This window comes from Salvelinus sp. IW2-2015, linkage group LG8 (assembly GCF_002910315.2).
Source record: "Salvelinus sp. IW2-2015 linkage group LG8, ASM291031v2, whole genome shotgun sequence".
Taxonomy (NCBI): Eukaryota; Metazoa; Chordata; class Actinopteri; order Salmoniformes; family Salmonidae; genus Salvelinus; species Salvelinus sp. IW2-2015.
The window spans coordinates 20,783,345-20,790,147 of NC_036848.1; positions in this window are offsets into that span (position 1 = coordinate 20,783,345).

Sequence of the window (6,803 nt, forward strand, 5' to 3'; positions counted from 1 at the left end):
AGAACCTTCCAGAAGGACAACCATCTCTGCAGCACTCCACCAATCAGGTATTTATGGTAGAGTGGCCTGAAGGAAGCCACTCCTCTGTAAAAGGCACTCGACTGCCCGCTTGGAGTTTGCCAAAAGGCAACTGAAAGGACTCTCTGACCATGAGAAACAAGATCCTCTGGTCTGATGAAACCAAGATTGAACTCTTTGGCCTGAATGCCGAGCGTCACGTCTGGAGGAAACCTGGCACCATCCCTCTGGTGAAGCATGGTGGTTGCAGCATCATGTTTTTCAGCGGCAGGGACTGGAATCCTTGATGATAACCCGACTGGGGAGAAGGTTCACCTTCCAACAGGACAACGACCCTAAGCACACAGCCAAGGCAACGCAGGAGTGGCTTTGGGACAAGTCTCTGAATGTCCTTGAGTGGCCCAGCCAGAGCCCGGATGTGAACCCAATCGAACATCTCTGGAGAGACATGAAAATAGCTGTGCAGCGACACTCCCCATCCAACCTGACAGAGCTTGAGAGGATCTGCAGAGAAGAATGGAAGAAACTCTCCAAATACAAGTGTGCCAAGATTATAGCGTCATACCCAAGACGACTCGAGGCTGTAATCACTGCCAAAGGTGCTTCAACAAAGTACTGAGTAAATGGTCTGAATACTTATGTAAATGTGATATTTCCATTTTTTTTTTAATAATAATTGGCCAACATTTCTTAACCTGTTTTTGTGGGGTATTGTATGTAGATTGATTGAGGGGGAAATACTGTTTAATCCATTTTAGAACAAGGCTGTAACTTAACAATGTGGACAAATTCAAGGGGTCTGAATGCTTTCCAAATGCGCAATATAGTTTGATAACTGCTGGACAATTCAATATGTTTACATCAAATGTATCAATTGGACATCAATTTATGTTGGTACAGTAGGTAAAGACAAATCGTATGTGGCTATAAATATTGCAATAAAAATCATGAGCTGGTACACACCCAGAGAAAAGTATTTAGTGTAGAGGTGCAGTGAATAAACAGTAGACTACAAAAATAAATAGTCACTCACTCTCTATATAAACTCCCAGTCGTTTATTGGGTAAACCACCAAAGTTTCGGCATCACTGTGCCTTCTTCGGGGTAATGTAATGAATGCTTGAACAAGATTATGTACGGTATGTCTTATACTATAATGCAAAGTAAGCATCATCAATGGAGGATACATATTGGGTGTACACTGATAAGCTGTAGAAAGAATATATTTATTTTATATATATATTTATTTAATTTATTAGACTGGTTCATAAAAAACTATTGTTCATAAGGGCCTGAGATCAAAGTCAATATTCAGACCACTAGAGGTCAATGTTTTTAGGTAGGGTTTCCAGTAGGCCTGCCTCTGATGTAGTAGTAGGATCTCTATGTTACCTCCTCTCCTTGGAAGAGCAACATGCTCAATGCCTGTGTATTTGAGGGAGGAGATAGGACGGTTAGCTTCAACAAAGTGAGGTGCTACTGGATAGTCAGTGTTCTTACACCTGATTTAGCTGAGGTGTTCTGACCATGGCTCCTGTCGTGAATGAGCCTAGTCAATATGACCTGATGACTTCTCAAGTCTCCAAGACAGGACTCTGGTAAACCTGAGACAAGGAAGAGCAAGAAGAAGTGGAAGAAGGACAGGAAGCAAAATGTTGGTAGTCTATGGAGATGTTCCTCTGCCAGAGGGTGGAGGTTCATCTTATATGGCGACACCCCCATCAAATCAAGCCCTAGATGTGAGCTGGTGGAGTTGGCTGATGGCACGTGGGCCGTGAAGCAGATGACCCACAGATTGTCGTCCCCTACAAAGGAACCAATGTGTTACWGGACTCTGTGTAGACATCACGTGCAAAGGTGAAAATGTGTTATGTAACTTTGCTTAAGATGTCACGTGTAAGGGGCAGGATGAGTTGTGTGGCTGTAGTCAAAGGAGGCATGGGCTTGGGCAAAAAAGTGTATAAAAAACAATGTAAAAGATACGGAAAGAGGGATTTGTTGGTGGATACAGATCAGGAACTGATTCTATTTGAAGTTAGTAGACTTTGGGGCAAGGTAAGAACAGAATATAGCTGTTATCATTAGAATCATCTGCATTATAATTACTATATAAAATCTATCAAATCCATCAGTTGTGAAGCTGTGGAACCAAACAAAAGTGTTGTTGGTTATCATTAACTAGTTAATTTATTTGTTGATTAAAGTGCTGAAGAAGAAGAGCAGCATTGTAACAACTACAGGCCCAGGGGATTCACCTTAGGTGGCCCGCGCCAGACCATATTGTGGGCTCAGCAGYAAACCAAGGGGAGCTGGAGAGGCTCACTAAAGGAGCACTGGATGTCTATAGTTTGTCCTCTACCTAGAAGAAGAACCCCTGCTATCAGTTAGTAATTAATTTGAAGTAATTAGTCTTAGCCGAAGCCCTATACCCGGGACTTAATGAGGGAGGACCAGCCGCTAGCAGGAGTGTATGAGATCATGCTGCGCTTATAAAAAATAGTTGATGTAATAAAACAGTACAGAGCGGACAAAACKAAAATCAAATTACTTGTTGTTTTTGTACAAAAATAACCCCCGTTGATGCGTAGTATACTGTGTCACAAASGAACTGTGAAGTGTAATCAGTAGGAAGGAGGGACAGACCAAGAGGGGTGACCCGATTGATACTGTGGAGCTCAMGGCTGCTAACTCAGCTCAGGGTAGGAAGACAGAGGCCTCCTCACCGGGAAAGAGGCTTGTCCCGCCAATGCTCAGTGGGAGTTGACCCGCCCTGTGAGGTCAAGATCCAAAGGGCAAAGACTACCTGCGAGTGAGTGAAGCTAGTAGGTCCATCAGAGGAGGCGGCCCGTACTAGTCACCTGGACTCTCCCCAGGGTCAGGAGCGGCGGCTGCTGTGGCCAGTGCTTGCTGGTCTAGCAATTCATCTTCTTGCTGTCTCAACTCCTCTTCAGTATATTCCGGCTCAAATTAATATGGCTGTATGATCCTATATTAACCCTTTACACTCGTACCCGTATATGGGTTGAAAATGCTGTACAGTAACATGCTATATATAACATCAGAACCCAGGCTCTGTGCTTCACAGCGCTGTGGAGACACCAGTACGGAGACACCAGTACGCTGTGGAGACACYCAGCCACTTGGAGACACCAGTACGTCCTAKCACTCAAATCCTTTTGTGTCTTATGTTGCACATACCTCACATTTACCAAGAATATTCGTATAATGTTACTGAATACAATCYGAGTATTTTCACATTTCGTTATCAACAAATGTTTCAGAAAGTACAATAAATGTAAAGTGCACATAAAAAAATCATCAGTTWATTGTTTGGATTCAGTGTTTCTCCCGTCAACCTGTAGAAACTAGCACTGGCCCCGTTTTGAAAAACACGCCTTCGAAGGTGGAAAGACATTTGGACAAGGAAGTAGGGCTCCCGTCAGGCTGTAGTCTTTACAAAGCCAGGGGAAATGAGTCAACCTAGATATTCTGCACTMTCCTGGCAGGTAGGAACAATTACAATGGCTTTGCTGGACAAGGACAACCATATATATTTGCTGCTAACGTGATCGTGCAATCGGCGAATCACAAAGGCCACAATAATTGCTACAAAACATGACTCCAATCATTGCTTGATCAGACAGCAGGCTCAATCAACCCGATGACGTTATTGGTTGAACTCTCCCTGCAGAAGCATTCTAAAATACTGCTATAGTGCATAATTATGTCTGAAACACCTCTTATCAATCAGAATATTGTAGGGAGACAGGAAAAACACCCCAAATAATGTCTAGCGGTGAATTAAGACTTACTCTTGATAATTTTCATATTTCCAACTCTGGAACACAATGTTTTTTATTCCTGTATTGCTAGTTTGATTGAATTTGAACCTTAACATGTCCGTAGACTACATATTACTTTTTGGTAGGAGTGGAGTCACTTACGTAACTTCTTATTCTTTCTCATCACTTATGAAACMTATGTTGCGAGGAGGACACCCTCCATATGAAAATATGAAGAGTTAAATCTGGTGAAAATGATATATGAAGAATCTGACTTCAAATTCTGCCATTCAATTAGAAAGACTCCTACCTTGCCTCAGAGAACCCGATCCCTGGTAGATTGATTCCCCTCTCTCTCACTCTCCATTTCTCCTTCTCTGTGTAATTTTTCTCTTTCTTGTTAAGTAGAGATCCTTTCTTCCAAGACCCAGTGTATATCAAGAGAATGTTGGTTGAATCAGAATTGATTCATTAAGGGCACAGTCCTTACTTAAAATATGCCCACTTAAATCATGCATTATGTCAAGGGGACCTCAAGTAAGGATTAGGCCCTGGATTCAGAAGAAAATGTTCCATCTTTTATTAAAACACCTCATACTCCCTACTGAAGTWATTTTGASCCAAGAGGCATATTTTTTTAACATAGCCCAAAGGGTTTATTTGTTTAAATCAATGTTTAATGTTTATGTATCAATATGAAGAAAATAAATMGTCCTTTTGGGGTTATTTTGACCCCAGCTAATTCTGCCTGTAGTAATTTGATAGATAGGACCTTTATTTGAATCTAGGWTTCTCTGGAGACATGATAACAAGTTATCCATACCACCAGAATGTGAAGGGGGACCTGTTTCAGTGATTTTGACCAGATAGTCTGATCATATGCATAAATATAGCACCCCATGTACCCTAAGATGTTTAAACCATGTATTGTATGACTGTGTACAAAACCAAAATTACAATKTTTTTGTACATATAKAAATATTCCAATGGTATACAAAGTTTGCCAATGGTATACATACTTGATAGAACTGCAATACAGAACTTAGATCAGCTCTGAATCTACGTGGAGGGCTGCAATCAAATCAAATCAAATGCTATTGGTCACATAGACATGGTGAGCAGATGTTAATGCGAGTGTAGTGAAATGATTGTGCTTTTAGTTCCGACAGTGCAGTAATATTTAACAAGTAATCTAACAATTCCACAACAACTCCCTAATTCCCACAAATCTAAAGGGATAGAACAAGAATATGTACATATAAATATATGGACGAGCAATGGCCGAGTGGCATAGGCAAGATGCAATAGATGGTATAAGATACAGTATATATACATATGAGATGAGTAATGTAAGATATGTAAAGAACAAGAAGGCCCACTGTTAAAGCTCCCAATTCATCGATTTCACCCAATTCATCGACATCTAGGAGACCCTTTCTTACCTGAATATGTTACTTTACTTTGATTTGTCTTGCCTTCCAGGTTATCCACTTGGTCATTTTGTAAATATATATTATTTTCTGGAACCATTACATGCACCCATCTCATTGTTATTTAATTATTAGAGATATACAAATGTTTTATGCACCCACCATGCTTAAGGTCCGCAATGGTTTGCCCCCCTGGTGATGCGTTGTGCCGACCGCACCACCCTCTGGAGATCCTTGTGGTTGAGGTCGGTGAGGTTGCCGTACCAGGCGGTGATACAGCCCGACAGGATGCTCTCAATTGTGCTTCTGTAGAGGTTTGTCAGGGTTTAAGGTGAATAGACAAGAGACGCTGTTGCTCTTTCTTCACCACACTGCCTGTGTGGGTGGACCATTTCAGTTTGTCTGTGATATGTACCCCGAGGAACTTAAAACTTTCCACCTTCTCCACTTCTGTCCCATCGATGTGGACAGGGGGGTGCTCCCTCTGCTGTTTGCTGAAGTCCACGATCATCTCCTTTGTTTAGTTGACATTGAGTGAGAGGTTGTTTTCCTGACACCACACTCCGAGTGCCTTCACCTCCTCCCTGTAGGCTGTGTCGTCGTTGTTGGCAATCAAGCCCACTACTGTTGTGTCATCTGCCAACTTGATAATTGAGTTGGAGGCGTGCATGGCCACGCAGTCATGGGTGAACAGGGAGTACGGGGGGAGGGGGCCTTGTGGGGCCCCAGTGTTGAGGATCAGCGAAGTGGAGATGTTGTTTCCTACCTTCACCACCTGGGGGTGGCCTGTCAGAAAGTCCAGAACCAAATTGCACAGGGCGGGGTTGAGACCCAGGGCCTCAAGCTTAATGATGAGCTTGGAGGGTTCTGTGGTGTTGAATGCTGAGCTGTAGTCAAAGAACAGCATTCTGACATAGGTATTTCTCTTGTCCACATGGGATAGGGCAGTACGCAGTGTGATGGCGATTGCATCGTCTGTGGATCTGTTGGGGCGGTATGCAAATTGAAGTGTGTCTAGGGTGGCAGGTAAGGTGGAGGTGATATGATCCTTGACTAGTCTCTCAAAGCACTTCATCATGACTGAAGTGAGTGCTACAGGGCAGTAGTCATTTAGTTCAGTTATCTTTGCCATCTTGGGTACAGGAACAATGGTTAGCCATCTTGAAGCATGTGGGGAAGGCAGACTGGGATAGGGAGCGATTGAATATGTCCGTAAACACACCAGCCAGCTGGTCTGCGCATGCTCTGAGGCCACAGCTAGGGATGCAGTCTGGGCCAGCAGCCTTGCTGCTGGCAGTCTGGGCCAGCAGCAGTCTCCAAGACAGGACTCTGGTAAACCTGAGACAAGGAAGAGCAAGAAGAAGCGGAAGAAGGACAGGAAGCAAAATGTTGGTAGTCTATGGAGATGTTCCTCTGCCAGAGGGTGGAGGTTCATCTTATATGGCGACACCCCCATCAAATCAAAACTCAAGCCCTAAGTGTGAGCTGGTGGAGTTGGCTGATGGCACGTGGGCCGTGAAGCAGATGACCCCACAGATTGTCGTCCCCTACAAAGGAACCAATGTGTTACTGG